Source organism: Hyla sarda, chromosome 1 (assembly GCF_029499605.1).
Source record: "Hyla sarda isolate aHylSar1 chromosome 1, aHylSar1.hap1, whole genome shotgun sequence".
Classification (NCBI taxonomy): Eukaryota; Metazoa; Chordata; class Amphibia; order Anura; family Hylidae; genus Hyla; species Hyla sarda.
In genome coordinates this window covers 227822968-227844297 of record NC_079189.1, presented here as the reverse complement: position 1 = coordinate 227844297, position 21330 = coordinate 227822968, and positions in this window count along the sequence as shown.

Genomic DNA, 21330 nt, shown 5'->3' with positions numbered 1-21330 from the left:
GACTATATTGCATCTAATGTGGGGAACTATACTGCCAACCTAATGTGGAGAACTATACTGCACCTAATGTGGGGGAACTATAATGCACCTAATGTGGGGAACTATATGGCACCTAATGTGGGGGAACTGTACTGCACCTAATGTGGGGGACTATACTGCACCTAATGTGGGGAACTATACTGCACCTTGTGAGGAACTATATGGCACCTAATGTGGGGGAACTGTACTGCACCTAATGTGGGGGACTATACTGCACCTAATGTGGGGGACTATACTGCACCTTGTGGGGAACTATTCTGCCAACCTAATGTGGGGGAACTATACTGCACCTAATGTGGGGAACTATACTGCACCTAATGTGGGGGACTATACTGCACCTAATGTGGGGGACTATGTGGCACCTAATGTGGTGGGGGAACTATACTGCACCTAATTTGGGGGAAGTATACTGCACCTAATGTGGGGAACTATACTGCACCTAATGTGGGGAACTATACTGTGCCTAATGTGGGAAGCTATACTGCACCTAATGTGGGGAACTATACTGCACCTAATGTGGCGGAACTATATTGCACCTAATGTGGGGAACTATATGGCACCTAATGTGGTGGGGGAACATACTGCACCTAATGTGGGGGAACTATACTGCAACTAATGTGGTGGGGGAACATACTACCCTTAATGTTGGGGAACATACTGCACCTAATGTGGGGGAACTATACTGCACCTAATGTGGGGAACTATACTGCACCTCAAGTGGGGGAACTATACTGCACCTAATGTGGGGGAACTATACTGCACCTAATGTGGGGGAACTATACTGCACCTAATGTGGGGGAACTATACTGCCCCTAATGTGGAGAGCTATACTGCACCTAATGTGGGGGACTATACTGCACATAATGTGGGGAACTATACTGCACCTAATGTGGGGGAACTATACTGCACCTAATGTGGGGGAACTATACTGAACCTAATGTGGGGGAACTATGCTGCACCTAATGTGGAGAGCTATACTGCACCTAATGTGGGGGAACTATACTGCATCTGATTAAGGGGAGTAGGGGACTGGTGAAGGGGGCATGGGACTTATTAGATATAAAAATATTTGTCACAAATATTTTTTTTCTCTTTGTGTACGTTTATGGGGGGGGGGGGGGGGGGCACAAGGTTAGCTCGCACAGGGCGCCTGAACACCTAAGGCTGGCCCTGCACACTCCTCCTAGTACTTGTAGAAGAGTTAAATAAGGTTCAGGAGGGAAATGTTTTTAATAAGAAATGAAGCTCAATGAGGCACAATCTGAGATTTAATGGTTGAGAGAATTTGTGGAATTGGTAACCACAGCTCCTGGACTATTGATTGAAACGGGTACTCTGTCTTAATCCAGTCCAGGCTGCCAAATCAAAAAAACTGTACTTACCTCCCATTGCCCCTCCAAAATCTATGCTGCCCCATCCTTCACTGAAGTCTTCCTCCAGGTTATGAAACACCAAATTGCAACTCACTTAATTGCTCACTGGCTGAGGCAATGTCCACCGTTATAGGCCCTGGCACCAGAAAAAAAACTGTGGTCGGGGCTTAATACATCACACTCCCGCTAATCCTATCACTGGTTGAGTATTCTGAAACAAAAACAAAGGCCGAACTTCCTATGGCACAAAATCAATTGTGCAAAAGATTGTGTTGCGTCTGAAGTGTTCTTTGGTATCACAGGTTGGCTCACCTGGTGGAGTTGTGTAAGACACAACTACTATAAGCGTATTTAGAGAAAATGTGGTGCTGCTTCCCAGAGTCTGTGTCAGGGTATCCTCTGCCAAGCTGTAAATATCAAGTGAATCTTGGAAAAGCCGGGTTGTAGCGCAAATCACACGGACGTCTGCTTGATAGATGCAAAGGTATCTTCATTAAGCCAAAACACTATGCGTTTCGAGGCAACAGTGCCTCTTCTTCAGGTAAAAAGGCTTTTTACCTGAAGAAAAGGCAATGTTACCTCGAAACGCATAGTGTTTTGGCTTAATAAAGATACCTTTGCATCTATCAAGCAGACGTCTGCATGGTTTTGTGCTACAACCCAGCTTTTCCAAGATTCACTTGCTATCACTGATTGGGGCAGGACATCGCTGTGTGGCTGGGTGCTTCACTCCCTGGGTTGCTGTTCGGTTTGTCTTGTTTCAGGGGATGGGCTTCATAGACGTACGCTGTCCCCTGCAACAAGTCAAACAACGCAGTCTAAAAGGAAAAATTGAAAAAAGAGGTGCGCTCCTAGTGAAATACTGTGATAACTGGAGTAATGTGTGCCAAGTATTGCACCTTACCATAGGGTGTTGTACACAGAGTACAACACCTTAGTAGACATGTAGACTCGCTTGGAGGTGTCTCCAGAGGGGTGGCAGCTTCGGTGTCCTTGACCTCCAGGTCCGGTATGATAAGTGGGAATAAAGTAGAAAATTTTGGACTTCTCGGATGCGCCTTCCCCGGTAGAAAAATCTGCCAAACAACGCGGTCTAACTCACAAAATAATATTTTGTATCAGTTACAGTTTATACCAGAAGCAATGTCACAAAATATTGTTTTACATAGTAATTGATGCTTAAAACAATTGGCTAGCAATTGTGGTTAGTAATTCTACTAAGGGGTTTTCTGCCCAGTCCAAGCTGCAGACAGTTATTGGCTAAGCTGACATTTTCTCCAGAAGTGATCCTACAAGAAGCAGGAAGAATCGAAGAGCAGTGGAAACTGGGTGCTGCCAAAAGGGGTAGATTTGGAGTTTGGTGGCAGGTGAGTATGACTGCATTTACTGCATTTGGAGGCACACAAAAAACATATTTACAGGCTTTACTTTAACAAATAAACTGCCCCTGGCCAAAAAAAAAAAGTACCTCAAATGACAAAAAAAGCCTCAAGAAATGCTTTGCTTGTAGTGCATTTTATTTTTTCCTGAATTGAATCTGGCTGCAGTTTTTGTATTTGCATTTTTCTGGAAAACATTGTGAATACAAATAATAAAAGAATATGATTGTCCCCTAACTCCCATTTGAACTTATTTCCTCCTTCATTGGGGGTTTGCTTATTTCCACTTAGTAACAAAAAGCAAAACTAGTAAGATTTCTTGTGGATAGTGGATCGCCTGATCAGGTTCACACAGTCAATGGGTAAGTGGTAAAGCTAGGCCCCCTCTTTTCATTGGCTCCTAGTGATGCTAATGAGGACTATTATTACTATTCCAGATGTATTCCAGCTTACTATACCAGTTCTGGAATCATAGAAAATAAAATAAAAAGCAAACTCAATTATGTGCTATAAACCCTTTTCCTACATTAGGGGATGGCTCCGAAGCAGTGCACAAAGGTTTTGAAGGTTTTAATTGTCTTGGGTTCAGCTGTTAGCCTGCCTATTGGTACTTATAGACTGTATGCCAGCTTTTACAGATCTCAAGAGAAAAAGTAATGCATTGTACCGTGTATATCTTTTTACAATAAAATACCATTATCTCTGTATAATGCTGGTTTTGTCAATTTTTATTTGATGCCAAAAAGTTAATTAGGTGCATAGATTTTCTTTAGTCTATGTTTCTTGCTAAGGGATGCAATTGTTTTCTATTTGTTTTGAGTGATTTGCTTCTAATAAATGTGCAATCTTTGTTGAATGGGGTGTATTTTCTGTAAACAACGCTTTTAATATAATATATGAATTCTATATTTTGTGCATTATTTAAGGCGAAATGAGATCTCCATGGCTCTGGGGTAAACAAAGCGAATCCATGGGCATACTGATTAATGAAGCAAATCATAATTGTGCTCATCATCATTAGTAGGAGAATCCTATAGAGGGAATCTCTAGAAACATGCCAGGATGCTACAATGATTTGTGCCTGTATTTAAGAATATATTAGCAAGTATTGAGCTGGAACTTTTTTGGCATTTTTTTGGGAATGAAAATGAACTTCTGTACTGAGAATAGGAGAAGTAGAAACTGGACTCCAATGATTTAAACACAACTGTGGCACATATATTAAAGGGATTGTCTTGGGACAGGATTTTTTCCCTATATTTTGCCGGGGGCATATTAACCCTTTCCTGACATGCATACATGCAGCAAAAAAGAAGGAAAAACTGAGTCACTTATACAAACAACTATCGTGTCCAATGGACACAAATTTTATTGGAATAACAATGACAATGCAAACAAAATATAAAACACATATAATAAGAGGAATACAGCACAAAAAAGGTGATATCACCGGCTCTGCCCACTAAGATTGGTATATACTGATAAGTTATACAAATAACATACAGTCCGTATCTAGGAGCAACCAGGTTGCAGTATGTAAACATCAGAGAGAGGTTTACTGTAATATGTATATTTTACCTAAATATCCATAGCAGCAATGGCAACAAACCTCAAAATGAGGTAGAAGGTGCTACAAAAGACAAAGTGCCATGTGCATAAAAACGTAATGATGTAAACAAATACAAGATACAAGACAATAAAGATATTACTGTGTTGAGGAGGCTGGTGGGCAGACGCCGGGATAGCACCACTCCAACGCACGTTTCGGTACGTCACCTTCGTCTGTCACCTTGTAATTCATACAATAGTATGAAAAATACAAGTTATCCCGCAATAAATTAGCTCTAATGCAACTTTATCAGTACAAAAATAAAAAAGTTAAGGGTTTTAGAAGGTGAGGAGGAACAAAACATAAGCTACTAATCAAAGCTTGAGGGGTCATGAAGAGGTTAAACATGGAAAAGAAGCTAAACTCAACTACCCTGATCCCCTGCAGCTCCAGGTCCACACCTGTCACCGCTCTTTCTTGATTCCTCTCACGCATTGTCTCAGCAGGAATCACTGATTCAGTGGGACACTGGTGGAGGAGTCTATCGCTCCATTCCCGCGGCTTCTAGCCACTCTGGAGGATCCTAAACAACTAGGATTTTATAGGAACTAAGCACTGAATTCAATGAGAACTGTACAAAGTCTTACACAAATTATAGCTATGTGTTCCAGTAAATGGGACAACCTAGGGACAGCCCCTATAAATAGTAGGAATTTTTATTTACAACTAGCTTTACAGAAGGTCACATTTCACTATATTACAAAAGGATATTTTCGTATTAAAAAGTCTTGTTTTTCCATACATCCAGAACATTCAGGAGTCAGGACATTTCTTAGATAAAACATTTCTTAGTCAGTAGACTACACATTGATTTCCTTGTATTACTTTAATTGATGCAATTCTTAGTTCACTGTATCACTTTGCAACATAAGCCAAAACGCAGGGCATCTGAACCTCCTGGGGATTAAGGTTAGACATGATGTCTACCAATTGTTTTTCTTTTTTTTTTTTGTAAAAAAAAGTCCAGACTTGGACACTTAATACAGTCCTAACTATAAGTGGAAAAAATATATATATTTATATACATACAGTGGTCTCTCAAGTTACAATATTAAATGGTTCGAGCCTGACCATTGTAAGATGAAACCATTTTATTTTGAGACCAAAATGCTATGGAAAACTAGTCATTGGGTCCAAAGTCTCCAAAATATCATTTAAAATAAATAAATAAAATAAACATTAAATAAAAATGAAATGATAACTCATACAGATAAAACAAGTTCTGACATATAAAAGTCAGAAATAGCTGCTAGAAACTACAAATCTCGTCATACATAGAGGACAGGTGCTTCTTCAGTGTCCAGCTTTGTATGCACAGTATAATGGAGATGTAGTAGTGACCCCCACTTGGTGTCCAATCAGTTAGTTCTGGCACGGGTAAAGAGCAGTACAGTACCAAACTATTCTGTACGGAGGCGCTAGTGAAATGGTTTTACCAGTGAAATGTCCTCTATAATAATTAATTTTTTAATAATTCATTTTTTTTAAATAATCAACTGGTGCCAGAAGGTTAAACAGATTTGTAAATTGCTTCTATTTAAAAATCTTAATCGTTCCAGTACTTATTAGCTGCTGTTTGCTCCAGAGGAAGTTCTTTTCTTTTTGAATTTCTTTCCAGTCTGACCACTGTGCTCTCTGCTGACACCACTGTCCATGTCAGGAACTGTCTAGAGCAGGAGAAAATCTCCATAGCAATCCTCTCTCTGGGCAGTTCCTGACACAGACACAGATGTCAGCAGAGAGCACTGGAGTCAGAGAGAAAATAAATTCAAAAAGAAAAGGACTTCCTCTGGAGCATACAGCAGCACATAAGTAAAAATAATAATAATAAAAATGTTTTCCACCAGAGTACCCCTTTAAGTACCAGGGCAATTTTTGTTTTTGCACTTTCATGTTTTACTCCTCCCTTTCTAAAAATCATGATGCTTTAAATTTTGCCCCTGCAGACCCACATAAGGGCTTATTTTTTGCGTCACCAATTGTACTTTGCAATGAAATCAATCATTTTGTTAAGGTTTGCGCTCCGGCCACTTCTCCCGGCTGTGAGCACACTGTCCCCCTCTCCCCTGCTGCCAGCAGGGCTGGGACTCGCATCACGGGACGTGCCCGCATGCAAATCCCAGCCCGTCACTTACCATGGTCCTCCGCTGCTTCTTCCTCCCCCTCTCAGCTCCGCCACGTGCAACCCCGCCTCCTAGGGCGTGAGCAAGCTGGAGCTCTGAAATTTAAAGGGCCAGTACGCCCATAATTATGTGTAACACCTGACACTATATTGTAAAGTCTCTTCACCTCCCACACTGAGATTAAGCATTCCATACTGTCTGTGTGCCTTGCCTGTGTTCTGACCCTTCTGCTACGTTTTTTGACTCAACACCTTTGCCGCCTGCCTTGACTTCTGCTAAGTCCGACTACACCTCTGCCTCATCCTGCTGTACTTCGCCTCACCCAGCTACCTGTGTGGGCAAGTCGTATCGGGGGGTAGCAACCTGGGTGTGGCCTGCCGTTGCAAATCCATCCTGCACTGCGGCAGGCTCTGGTGAAGACCAGCGGCACCTTAGACTCTGCTCCCCGATACGGCCCGGGTCATCAGCCACTCAGTTCCTTTGATTCACATCTAGCACTGTTACAGCAAGATCTGACCATGGATCCCGCTGGGGTATATCTGACTGAGAATCCGGATCTCGCCACCATAGTGGTCCTTCAGTTGCAGCAGTTGGGCCAGCAGGCGCAGCAGTTAAACCAGTTGTCTGCCATGATGCAGCAGCTCCTTACTGCTCAGCAACATCCGCAGCAGCCACAGCCTCCTCCTGCTCCGGTAATGCCTCCTGCTCCAGCTGTCACCTCGGGATCCAAGCTCCGTTTGTCTCTTCCCGAGAGGTATGAAGGGGATCCCAAGTCCTGCTGTGGATTTGTGACTCAGTGCTTCATGCACCTACAGCTTATGGCGGAACAGTTCCCTACGGAACGAGCGAAGGTGGCTTTTGTTGTCAGTCTGTTAACTGGAAGGGATCTGGCCTGGGCAACTCCGTTATAGGATCGCAGTGACCCTCTCACAGCCAGTCTACAGGCTTTTCTTACGGAATTCCGAAGTGTTTTCGAAGAACCTGCATGAGCTTCTTCTACTGAAACGGTCTTGCTAAGCCTTTCCCAGGGTAACTCCTCTGTGAGCATATATGGCATCCGATTCCGTACACTGGCCTCAGAGTTATCCTGGAATAAAGAAGCTCTTTGTGCCACTTTCAAAAGAGGATTCTCTAGCCATATTAAAGATGTCCTTGCTGCCCGGGAATTGCCTTCTTCCTTAAATGATCTTATACAGCTATCCTCCCGGATTGATATCCGTTTCTCTGAGCGATGTGAGGAACAAAGTCAAGAAAGAAAATCTGCACGACCTCAGCGCTTCCCTCGCTTGGCACCAGTCTTCCAGCAACCCCAGCAACCTTCTACGTTACCTCCCACAGTGGAGGCTATGCAGGTGAATCGGTCTCGCCTGACTCTGCAGGAAAGAACTCGTTGACGAGCTGTGAATCTATGTCTCCAGTGCAGATCATTTCCTCAAATATTGTCCTGTACGTCCACAGCCACAGGGAAACGCTCGCACCTAGCACTGTCACAGCAAGATTCGGCCATGGATCCCGCTGTGGTATCTCTGCCCAAGAATCCGGATCTCGCCACCATAGTGGTCCTTCAGTCGCAGCAGTTAGCCCAGCAGGCGCATCAGTTAAACAAGTTGTCCGCCACGATGCAGCAGCTCCTTATTGCTCAGCAACATCCGCAGCAGCCACAGCCTCCTTGTCACGATGCCGGCTGGCAGGTAGTGGATCCTCTGTGCCAGAGAGGGATTGGCGTGGACCGTGCTAGAGGATCGGTTCTAAGTCACTACTGGTTTTCACCAGAGCCCGCCGCAAAGCGGGATGGTCTTGCTGCGGCGGTAGTGACCAGGTCGTATCCCCTAGCAACGGCTCAACCTCTCTGGCTGCTGAAGATAGGCGCGGTACAAGGGAGTAGACAGAAGCAAGGTCGGACGTAGCAGAAGGTCGGGGCAGGCAGCAAGGATCGTAGTCAGGGGCAACGGCAGAAGGTCTGGAATCACAGGCAAGGAACACACAAGGAACGCTTTCACTGGCACTAGGGCAACAAGATCCGGCGAGGGAGTGAAGGGGAAGTGAGGTGATATAGGGAAGTGCACAGGTGTAAACACTAATTGGAACCACTGCACCAATCAGCGGTGCAGTGGCCCTTTAAATCGCAAAGACCCGGCGCGCGCGCGCCCTAGGGAGCGGGGCCGCGCGCGCCGGGACAGAACTGACGGGGAGCGAGTAAGGTACGGGAGCCGGGGTGCGCATCGCGAGCGGGCGCTACCCGCATCGCGAATCGCATCCCGGCCGGAGGTGGTAACGCAGCGCCCCGGGTCCGTGGAACCGACCGGGGCGCTGCAGTGAGGGAAGTGTAGCGAGCGCTCCGGGGAGGAGCGGGGACCCGGAGCGCTCGGCGTAACAGTACCCCCCCCCTTGGGTCTCCCCCTCTTCTTGGGGCCTGAGAACCTGAGGATCAGACTTTTGTCCAGGATATTGTCCTCAGGTTCCCAGGACCTCTCTTCTGGACCACAACCCTCCCAATCCACTAAAAAAAAAGTTCTTCCCCTGACCTTTTTAGAGGCCAAAATCTCTTTGACAGAGAAGATGTCCGAGGAGCCGGAAACAGGAGTGGGAGGAACAGATTTAGGAGAAAAACGGTTGAGGATGAGAGGTTTAAGAAGAGAGACGTGAAAGGCATTAGGGATACGAAGAGAAGGAGGAAGAAGAAGTTTGTAAGAGACAGGATTAATTTGACACAAAACTTTAAAAGGACCAAGATAGCGTGGTCCCAACTTATAGCTCGGGACACGGAAACGGACATATTTAGCGGAGAGCCATACCTTGTCTCCAGGGGAAAAAATGGGAGGAGCTCTTCTTTTCTTATCTGCGAATCTCTTCATGCGAGAAGAAGCCTGTAAGAGAGAATTTTGGGTCTCTTTCCATATGGTGGAAAGATCACGAGAAATTTCATCCACAGCGGGCAGACCAGAGGGCAAGGGGGTAGGGAGGGGGGGAAGAGGGTGACGGCCGTACACCACGAAAAACGGAGATTTGGAGGAAGATTCAGAGATTCTGAAATTATACGAGAATTCGGCCCAAGGTAGAAGATCTGCCCAGTCATCCTGGCGGGAGGAAACAAAATGTCGTAAATAGTCACCCAAGATCTGGTTAATTCTCTCTACTTGTCCATTGGATTGAGGATGGTATGCAGAAGAAAAATTTAATTTAATCTTGAGTTGTTTACAGAGAGCCCTCCAGAATTTAGACACAAATTGGACGCCTCTATCCGAGACGATCTGTGTAGGCAACCCGTGAAGACGAAAAATGTGTACAAAAAATTGTTTAGCCAACTGAGGCGCTGAAGGAAGACCAGGAAGAGGGATGAAATGTGCCATTTTGGAGAATCGATCAACGACCACCCAAATAACAGTGTTGCCATGGGATGGGGGTAAGTCAGTAATAAAATCCATGCCAATCAGAGACCAAGGTTGTTCGGGGACAGGTAGAGGATGAAGAAAACCAGCGGGCTTCTGGCGAGGAGTCTTATCCCGGGCACAGATAGTGCAGGCTCGCACAAAGTCCACCACATCAGTCTCTAGAGTCGGCCACCAATAGAAGCGAGAGATGAGTTGCACAGATTTCTTGATGCCCGCATGACCTGCGAGATGGGAGGAGTGACCCCATTTGAGGATCCCAAGGCGTTGGCGTGGAGAAACAAAGGTCTTTCCTGGAGGAGTTTGCCTGATGGAGGCTGGAGAAGTGGAAATCAGGCAGTCAGGAGGAATGATGTGTTGAGGAGAGAGTTCAATTTCAGAGGCATCTGAGGAACGAGAGAGAGCATCGGCCCTAATGTTCTTATCAGCAGGCCGAAAGTGAATTTCAAAATTAAATCGGGCAAAGAACAGAGACCACCTGGCCTGACGAGGATTCAGCCGTTGGGCAGACTGGAGGTAGGAGAGGTTCTTGTGATCGGTGTAAATAATAACTGGAAATCTTGATCCCTCCAGCAGATGCCTCCATTCCTCAAGTGCTAATTTAATGGCTAGAAGCTCTCGATCCCCGATGGAGTAGTTCCTCTCCGCCGGAGAGAAGGTCCTGGAAAAAAAACCACAAGTAACAGCATGCCCGGAAGAGTTTTTTTGTAGAAGGACAGCTCCAGCTCCCACTGAGGAGGCATCAACCTCCAATAGGAAGGGTTTAGATGGGTCAGGTCTGGAGAGCACGGGAGCCGAAGAAAAGGCAGACTTGAGTCGTTTAAAGGCGTCTTCCGCTTGAGGAGGCCAAGACTTGGGATCGGCATTTTTTTTTGTTAAAGCCACAATAGGAGCCACAATGGTAGAAAAATGTGGAATAAATTGCCTGTAATAATTGGCGAACCCCAAAAAACGTTGGATGGCACGGAGTCCGGAGGGGCGTGGCCAATCTAAGACGGCAGAGAGTTTATCTGGGTCCATTTGTAGTCCCTGGCCAGAGACCAAGTATCCTAGAAAAGGAAGAGATTGGCATTCAAACAGACATTTCTCTATTTTGGCATAGAGTTGATTATCACGAAGTCTCTGAAGAACCATACGGACATGCTGGCGGTGTTCTTCTAGATTGGCAGAAAAAATCAGGATATCGTCCAGATATACAACAACACAGGAGTATAGTAGATCACGAAAAATTTCATTAACAAAGTCTTGGAAGACGGCAGGGGCGTTGCATAGACCAAAGGGCATGACCAGATACTCAAAGTGTCCATCTCTGGTGTTAAATGCCGTTTTCCATTCATCCCCCTCTCTGATGCGGATGAGATTATAAGCACCTCTTAAGTCCAGTTTGGTAAAAATATGGGCACCTTGGAGACGATCAAAGAGTTCAGAGATGAGGGGTAGGGGGTAGCGGTTCTTAACCGTGATTTTATTAAGACCGCGGTAGTCAATGCAAGGACGTAGAGAGCCATCTTTTTTGGACACAAAGAAAAATCCGGCTCCGGCAGGAGAGGAGGATTTACGGATAAAGCCCTTTTTTAAATTTTCTTGGACGTATTCAGACATGGCAAGAGTCTCTGGGACGGACAGAGGATAGATTCTGCCCCGGGGTGGAGTAGTGCCCGGGAGGAGGTCAATGGGACAATCATAAGGCCTGTGAGGAGGTAGAGTCTCAGCTTGTTTTTTGCAAAAAACGTCCGCAAAGTCCATATAGGCCTTAGGAAGACCGGTTACATGAGGAAGCACAGGGACACGGCAAGGTTTACTGGGAACCGGTTTTAAGCAGTCCTTGGAACAAGAGGGCCCCCAACTCTTGATCTCCCCAGTGGACCAATCCAGGATTGGGGAATGGAGTTGAAGCCAGGGAAGTCCAAGAAGGATTTCAGAAGTGCAATTGGGGAGGACCAACAGTTCAATCCTCTCGTGATGAGATCCGATGCACATTAGAAGGGGCTCCGTGCGAAAACGTATAGTACAGTCCAATCTTTCATTGTTTACACAATTGATGTAGAGGGGTCTGGCGAGACTGGTCACCGGGATGTTGAACTTGTTGACGAGAGAGGCTAAGATGAAATTTCCTGCAGATCCAGAGTCCAAGAAGGCCACAGCAGAGAAGGAGAAGGCAGAGGCAGACATCCGCACAGGCACAGTAAGACGTGGAGAAGCAGAGTAGACATCAAGGACTGTCTCACCTTTGTGCGGAGTCAGCGGACGTCTTTCCAGGCGGGGAGGACGGATAGGACAATCCTTCAGGAAGTGTTCGGTACTAGCACAGTACAGGCAGAGATTCTCCATGCGGCGTCGTGTCCTCTCTTGGGGTGTCAGGCGAGACCGGTCGACCTGCATAGCCTCCACGGCGGGAGGCACAGGAACAGATTGCAGGGGACCAGAGGAGAGAGGAGCCGGGGAGAAGAAACGCCTCGTGCGAACAGAGTCCATATCCTGGCGGAGCTCCTGACGCCGTTCGGAAAAACGCATGTCAATGCGAGTGGCAAGATGGATGAGTTCATGTAGGTTAGCAGGGATTTCTCGTGCGGCCAGAACATCTTTAATGTTGCTGGATAGGCCTTTTTTAAAGGTCGCGCAGAGTGCCTCATTATTCCAGGATAATTCTGAAGCAAGGGTACGGAACTGTACGGCATACTCGCCAACGGAAGAATTACCCTGGACCAGGTTCAACAGGGCAGTCTCAGCAGAAGAGGCTCGGGCAGGTTCCTCAAAGACACTTCGAATTTCCGAGAAGAAGGAGTGTACAGAGGCAGTGACGGGGTCATTGCGGTCCCAGAGCGGTGTGGCCCAAGCCAGGGCTTTTCCAGACAGCAGGCTGACTACGAAAGCCACCTTAGACCTTTCAGTGGGGAACTGGTCCGACATCATCTCCAAGTGTAATGAACATTGGGAAAGAAAGCCACGGCAAAACTTAGAGTCCCCATCAAATTTATCCGGCAAGGATAGTCGTATTCCAGAAGCGGCCACTCGCTGCGGAGGAGGTACAGGAGCTGGCGGAGGAGATGATTGCTGGAGCTGTGGTAGTAACTGTTGTAGCATAACAGTCAGTTGAGACAGCTGTTGGCCTTGTTGCGCAATCTGTTGTGACTGCTGGGCGACCACCGTGGTGAGGTCAGCGACAACTGGCAGAGGAACTTCAGCGGGATCCATGGCCGGATCTACTGTCACGATGCCGGCTGGCAGGTAGTGGATCCTCTGTGCCAGAGAGGGATTGGCGTGGACCGTGCTAGAGGATCGGTTCTAAGTCACTACTGGTTTTCACCAGAGCCCGCCGCAAAGCGGGATGGTCTTGCTGCGGCGGTAGTGACCAGGTCGTATCCCCTAGCAACGGCTCAACCTCTCTGGCTGCTGAAGATAGGCGCGGTACAAGGGAGTAGACAGAAGCAAGGTCGGACGTAGCAGAAGGTCGGGGCAGGCAGCAAGGATCGTAGTCAGGGGCAACGGCAGAAGGTCTGGAATCACAGGCAAGGAACACACAAGGAACGCTTTCACTGGCACTAGGGCAACAAGATCCGGCGAGGGAGTGAAGGGGAAGTGAGGTGATATAGGGAAGTGCACAGGTGTAAACACTAATTGGAACCACTGCACCAATCAGCGGTGCAGTGGCCCTTTAAATCGCAAAGACCCGGCGCGCGCGCGCCCTAGGGAGCGGGGCCGCGCGCGCCGGGACAGAACTGACGGGGAGCGAGTAAGGTACGGGAGCCGGGGTGCGCATCGCGAGCGGGCGCTACCCGCATCGCGAATCGCATCCCGGCCGGAGGTGGTAACGCAGCGCCCCGGGTCCGTGGAACCGACCGGGGCGCTGCAGTGAGGGAAGTGTAGCGAGCGCTCCGGGGAGGAGCGGGGACCCGGAGCGCTCGGCGTAACACTCCTCCTGCTCCGGTAATGCCTCTTGCTCCAGCAGTCACCTCGGGATCCAAGCTCCATTTGTCTCTTGCCGAGAAGTTTGAAGGGGATCCCAAGTCCTGCCGTGAATTTGTGGCTCAGTGCTCCATGCACCTAGAGCTTATGGCGGAATAGTTCCCTAAGGAATGAGCGAAGGTGGCTTTTGTTGTCAGTCTGTTAACTGGAAGGGCTCTGGCCTGGGCAACTCCGTTATAGGATCGCAGTGACCCTCTCACAGCCAGTCTACAGGCTTTACTCATGGAATTCCGGAATGTTTTCGAAGAACCTGCATAAGCTTCTTCCGCTGAAACGGCCTTGCTAAGCCTTTCCCAGGGTAACTCCTATGTGGGCAAATATGCCATCCGATTCCGTACCCTGGCCTCAGAGTTATCCTGGAATAATGAGGCTCTTTGTGCCACTTTCAAAAGAGGATACTCTAGCCATATTAAAGATGTCCTTGCTGCCCGGGAATTTCCTTCTTCCTTAAATGATCTTATACAGCTGTCCTCCCAGATTGATATCCGTTTCTCTGAGCGACATGAGGAACGTCAAGAAAGAGAATCTGCACGACCTCTGCGTTTCCCTCACTTGGCACCAGTCTTCCAGCAACCACCACAACCTTTTACATTGCCTCCCAAAGTGGAGGCTATGCAGGTGGATCGGTCTCGCCTGACTGTACAGGAAAGAACTCGTCGACGAGCTGAGAATCTATGTCTCCAGTGCAGATAATTTCCTCAAATATTGTCCTGTACATCCACAGCCACAGGGAAATGCTTGCACCTAGGGTTTGTGGGAGAGGCCTCCCCAGGTGGGACCACCACCTCTCCACGCTTGAATTTGTCAGTTCAGCTTTCTCTACCCTCCAAAGAGACTATTTCCGTTCTTGCCTTCCTGGATTCTGGTTCTACGGGAAATTTTATTGATGCCTTCATAGTACTTAGGTATCATCTGCCGGTGTCCCGCCTTTTGAAGCCCTTGTACATCTCTATGTTTAACAGAGAAAATCTGGACTGTACCGTGCTTTACTGCACAGAACCGATACCACTGCAGTTCGGAGTCTTGCATAAGGAGAACTGTCCTTCTATGTACTTCCTCACTGTACCTCTCCTCTCCTGCTAGGCCTTCCTTGGTTGCAACTCCATGCCCCGCAGCTGGATTGGAAAACAGGAGAATTTCTCTGTTGGGGACCTTATTGCAACAATCACTGCATTCATATTCGTCCGTTTAAGCGGGTACCTCCTTCTACTCCTCTGCCCAGTTTACCTTTGTTTCTTCAGGACTATGTTGACGTTTTCAGTGAGAAAATTTACCTTCTGTCTATTCCTGAAACTCAGGCCATGTCTAAATACAGTATATACAAGAAAATCTTCAAAAAGGTTTTTATCAGGAAGTCATCTTCCCCTGCCGGAACCAGATTTTTCTTTGTAGAGAAAAAAGACGGTTCTTTGCGAAACTGCATTGACTACCGTGGACTGAGTCAAGAACCGCTACCTCTTCCCTTGATATCGGAGTTATTTGACTGTGTCAATGGGGCGAGGATCTTCTCCAAACTAGACCTTCAAGGTGCCTATAATCTGATTTGCATAAGAGAAGGAGACGAAGGGAAGACTGCATTTAATACTCGGGAGGACATTTCGAGTATCTGGTGATGCCGTTCGGACTATGTAATGCTCCAGCAGTCTTCCAGGAGTTTGTTAATGATATCTTTTGTGACCTCTTACACACCTGTGTCGTGGTCTATTTGCATGATATATTCATCTACTCGCCCAATCTTCAGACACATGGTTCCCACATCCGCCAGGTCTTACAACATCTTCGTGACAACCATCTGTACGCTAAACTTGAGAAGTATGTTTTCGAAAAAAAACTGTCTTCCTTTTCTGGATTACATTGTGACTAGTCAATGTCTCCAGATGGATCCTAACAAGTTGTCAGCTGTACTGGACTGGCCCCGTCCTACCGGCTTAAAAGCTATTCAGCAATTTATTCCACATTACTCCACCTTGGTTGCGCCCATTGTCTCTCTCACCAAGAAGACTTCTAATCCCAAGGTCTGGACTCCAGAGGCTGTAGATGCTTTTTTTTCCTTTTTTTAATAGTTTTTATTAAGTATTTTTAAAGTTATACAAACAGGCCAGGAAAAACCCGCCAAAAGTGGTGTTACATAAACAATAATAAACAGTTGTAACATAGTAACTATGCTGGGTGTATATTCATAGATCTCGTGTTAGTTTCACATAGAAAAGACATAGACTAGTGAAGTAATGGTGAGCAATTTACATAGCTGTGGTATTTCAATTGAATCCTGATCTGAGACGAAATAATGGCCCTGTATAAGACAAAAGTCTGGGCGAATAAGATAATATAGATATGCCTGTCTAGAGTCATTCCTTTATGCTGTGAGGGGACTGGAGCCAATATTGCCACTTGGAAAGAAAAGCAGGATGTGTACCATTTCCATAAGAAATATTTTTTTCATACATGCATGTGGTGTTAATTTCCAACCGAAGGTCGGTGGGATCTGGAACTGTGGCCGATTTCCACTTGCGAAGTAAGATAGTTTTGGCTACCGCACAAGCTATGCACGGTAGTGCCCTACCCTTGGGTGGGAAGTCATGAATACCAATGAAAAGGTGTACCAATTGTGGAGACCATGTGATCGGCCATGGGAAAACTTCTTTCAACAGACTTTTACACTCCGCCCAATATTGTTGTATCAGAGGACATAACCATAGTATATGCATCAAAGATCCCCTACACCCACAACCGCTCCAACACTTATTAGATACTGATGGGTAAATGAGGGCCAGATGGTCCGCAGTGTAGTACCACCGAAGCGTCGTTTTAGTAACCGATTCAACATGCGAGGAACATTTTTGGTATAGACGAGACATTTTAAATGCACCTTGCCAGTCTTCCATTGTGAAAATGGATTGTAGGTCTCGCTCCCAACTGCGCATCAAATAGGTCTTCCTACAGCTAGTATCTTGGAGCAAGGCATTATAAAGTGGTTTTAATCCTTTGCTTGTAGAAGTTATATGGAGGCAAGCTAATTTATCTAGTCTAAGCCCCGATGAGTGTAACCCTCCTAGCAAGTGTTGGACCTGTAGATATTTAAATAAGTCAGTAGTTGGCAGTGAGAATTTGGCACATAAATCCCTAAAAGGTAAGAGCGAGTTAGATGAGTAGATATCTCCCACGGAGTTCACCCCTTTATCTATCCAAATTCTCAAATCTGTATGTGGAAGCAACGCACAAAGAAGAGTGGTTGTTATGCTTAAAACATTAGGGGATATGCCTGAGTCAGATATTTTGTGAAATGCTGTCCATGCTTTGAGAGAGGCCAACATCGTCAGGCTCATTTCTCTGGGAGGTGACAAATTCCAAAATGACAATTGCAACAGGTCTCTCAGAGGATATGGGAAAGCTAGTGACTGCTCCGGGTGTACCCATGGCATGTCCTGTGTATCTTGGATTCATCCCCCCAGCACAGAGACTTTATAGTAGAATCGCAAATCGGGCATGGCCAGGCCTCCTGCGTCCCTCTGTCTGGTCATAATAGTTCTCGCTATCCTAGGCTTTTTATTTCCCCATACAAATGTGGGTAACAAGGAATGGGCTTTTACAAAGAATATCTCTGGGAGAACAATGGGCAGAGCACGGAATAAGTACAAAGTTTGGGAGAACAAACATCTTGAAAGTAGCTATTCTACCTGTCCAAGAAATCTCATGTTTAGAGAAGTTCTGTAACTCCGCCCCTATGTCCTCCAAGAGAGACTCATAATTGAGTTTGTAAGTCAATGAGTGGGAGCTTGTTAGTCTGGTACCAAGATAAGAGATACCTCCCTCCCCTTTCCAGTCACACGGGTATAACATCTGCAAAGAAACTATATGTTGAGGAGTCAAATTAACTGGGATTGCTTGAGTCTTGGAGGAATTCAAGTGATGATAAGAGAGTTCCCCATATCTAGCAATTAAGGTCAGCACAGCCTCCAATGACTTCTCAGGATCTGTAAAGCACAAGAAAACATTATCCGCATAGAGAGATATGGTGTGAGACCTTCCCCCTATTTCTACACCTTTTATGTTAGGATCCTCCCTGATTGCTTGAGCCATTGACTCCATGGCAAGTACAAAAATGAGGGGGGATAAGGGGCAACCCTGTCTGGTGCTGTTTGTAAGAGCGTAGCTGTCAGATAAAGCTCCATTTACAAATGTTCTAGCAGTGGGATTGCAGTATAGTGTCTGGATTGCTGTAACTATGGAGCCCCCAAATTCCATACGATGAAGGATGAAGTAGGCGAATGACCACCAAAAGCAGTTGAACGCCTTCTCTGCCTCTAATGTCAGGGCTAATATAGGCATCACCTCTCAGAGACATGATGGAACACTACCACCATTCTCCTTGTATTAAAATATGTTTGTCTAGAAGGCACAAAACCTGCCTGGTCCATATCAATCAGCTGAGGAAGTATCCTAGCTACTCGAGAGGCTAGCAATTCTGCCTGGCGAACCTTTTGAAGCAGCTCCATAAGCTTTTTGTCTTTTTGTTTATTCATAATAGCCCCCTGCTTAATAAAGGATCCCTTAATGGTAACTTTATGGGCATTCCACAGTATATGGGGTGGGAAGTGGAAGGGGCATTAAAGAGAAAGAATTCTTTAAGATCTGATTCAATTTGGTCCCTGTGCTGTGGGAGGGAGAGCAAGAAAGGATTACTCCTCAGAGATAAACTGGAGGTGTCTCCTATTGTTCAGAGATAGTAATAGTAATCGCCACATGGTCTGACCATGTGATCATGTGTATAGAGGAAGATTGTGCCAACGGCAATAAGGTCCTATCTATTAATCCCTTAAGGACCGAGGGTTTTTCCGTTTTTGAATTTTCGTATTTTCCTCTTGGATTTAAAAAATCATAACTCTTTAAATTTTGCACCTAAAAATCCATATCATGGCTTATTTTTTGAACCACCAATTCTACTTTGTAATGACATCAGTCATTTTGCCCAAAAATCTAATAAAAACGGAAAACGGAAAAAAAATCATTGTGAGACAAAATTAAAAAGAAAAACCGCTGTTTTGTAACTTTTGGGGGCTTCCATTTCTACGTAGTAAATTTTTCGGTAAAAATGATACCTTATCTTTATTCTGTAGGTCCATATGATTAAAATGATATCCTACTTATATAGCTTTGATTTTGTCGTACTTCTGGAAAAAATCATAACTACATGCAGGAAAATTAATACGTTTAAAATTGTCATCTTCTGACCCGTATAACTATTTTAGTTTTCTGCATATGGGGCGGTATGAGGACTAATTTTTTGTGCCGTGATCTGAAGTTTTTAACAGTTTCCTTTTTGCATTGATAGGTCTTATTGATCGCTTTTTATTCATTTTTTCATGATTTAAAAGTGACCAAAAATGCACTATTTTGGACTTTAGAATTTTTTTGCGCATACGCCATTGACCGTGTGGTTTAATTAACTATATATTTTTATAATTCGGACATTTCCGCACGCGGCAATACCATATATGTTTATTTTTATTTACACTGTTTTTTTTATGGGAAAAGGGGGGTGATTCAAACTTTTAATATGGAAGGGGTTAAATGATCTTTATTCACATTTTTTTTCACTTTTTTTTGCAGTGTTATAGCTCCCATAGGGGCCTATAACACTGCACACACTGATCTATTACATTGATCACTGGTTTCTCATAGGAAGTGATCGATGAGTCTGCCGCTTGACTGCTCATGCCTGGATCTCAGGCACTGAGCAGTCATTCGGCAATCGGACAACGAGGAGGCAGGTAGGGATCCCCCAGCTGTCCTGTAAGCTGTTTGGGATGCCGCAATTTCACCGCGGCTATCCCGAAAAGCTCCCTGAGCTAACCGACATGCTTTCACTTTCACTTTAGATGAGGCGTTCAACTTTGAACACCACGTCTAAAGGGTTAATAGTGCGCGGCACCGTGATCAATGCCGAGCGCTATTAGCTATACATTATGTACCCCTGAATGAATTGTGTTATCACGTTCCCCAGCATGGTGTATACGCCAAATGTCATATAGCTCCTAACTCCATAAAGAGGATGTCAGTGAGGGAGATGTTGTGACTATGAGAGGGTCCGCCATTAAATTATAATCCCCACACATAAACACCCGTCCCCTACAGAGAGATTTGACTTTGCGAACAACCTTGTGGAAAAAAGGTAGTTGTGCCCTGTTGGGGGCATACAAGGATACTACTGTATATATCGCATTGTTCAGAGAGCATACTAAAATATAAAATCTTCCCATGGGATCAGCATAGTCCTCTATCCTTGATAAAGCCACTGTATGTTTAATCGCAATAGCAACCCCACGGGACTTAGTGTGGTAGTGGGAATGAAATATATGGGGGAACAGCTTGTGGGAAAATCTAAAAGCATCCTGCTGTATTGAGGCTATTGAGACTATTAGTGTTTAGGCTAGCAAACATCAATACCATTATACAGCAATAAGAAAATCATATGCAATGTAAAAGAGAATTTTTCATAAAGAAGAGAAGTGACGCGTCCCAGCGAGGGCGCCCTCCTCCAATCCCGCACAGCTATTCAATCAGTTGTGTAGTCTACACATACACCGACATACAAAAAAAAAAAAAACAGACAGAACAAACAAAAACAAAGGCATAACAATTGCATAATCCTGTAATGCAGAGAGTCCACGACAGATCGAGGTCTGTCACAAAACATGAGGTTTATGTCCATACTGCAGCCTATAGCTGCCCGCACCCAGAATCAGCCAGACCCCATCCTAGCTCTGCACCTAAAAAGTGAGAAAAAAACAAGAAGTTCCAGAACAGTCAGACATCAAGGAATCTTGATCCAGTCATCCCGAACTTTGGCTTAGCAGGAGGCTCAGGGATGGGAATTTTCCAAGCATGTAGAAGCTTTTAACCTTCTTCCACTGTTCTGATGAAGTGGAGTTCATTTCGATATTGAACTAGCAAGCACACTAGGAATTCCTGGAGACCATTTGTGATAGATGACAGGTCCCTGCGTAATTGCAATGTCATTGCCAATAGATCAGTTAAAGAGTGACTCTGTGATAAGGAGCAGGGAGACCTCCATTTTTTTCTGGAAAAGGTCATGAGAGCTTCTTTCACTCACTTTATAAAAGTGTATTATTGCCAAAATGTCCTGTGGAACTGTGTTCACCAGATGTTTAGGGCGAGGCACCATGTGTGCTCTGTCCACTTCCAAGTCACTTTCAGAGCAATCAAGCAGGATTGTTTTAATCAGCAAGCAGACAGACAGGCATGTCCTGAGGCAGGACAGTCTCAGGAACCCCGCATAGCTTAAGGTTGTTCCTTCTACCACTGTCCTCGAGGTCGGCCATCTTTGCTATTAAAGCGGTCACCTCGTCCTCCAAGTTGTAGTGAGCATCAATTAAGGAGTTGTGTGAGGTGGCAAAGTTCCCAAATTTCCCCTCCATGTGATCAATGCGG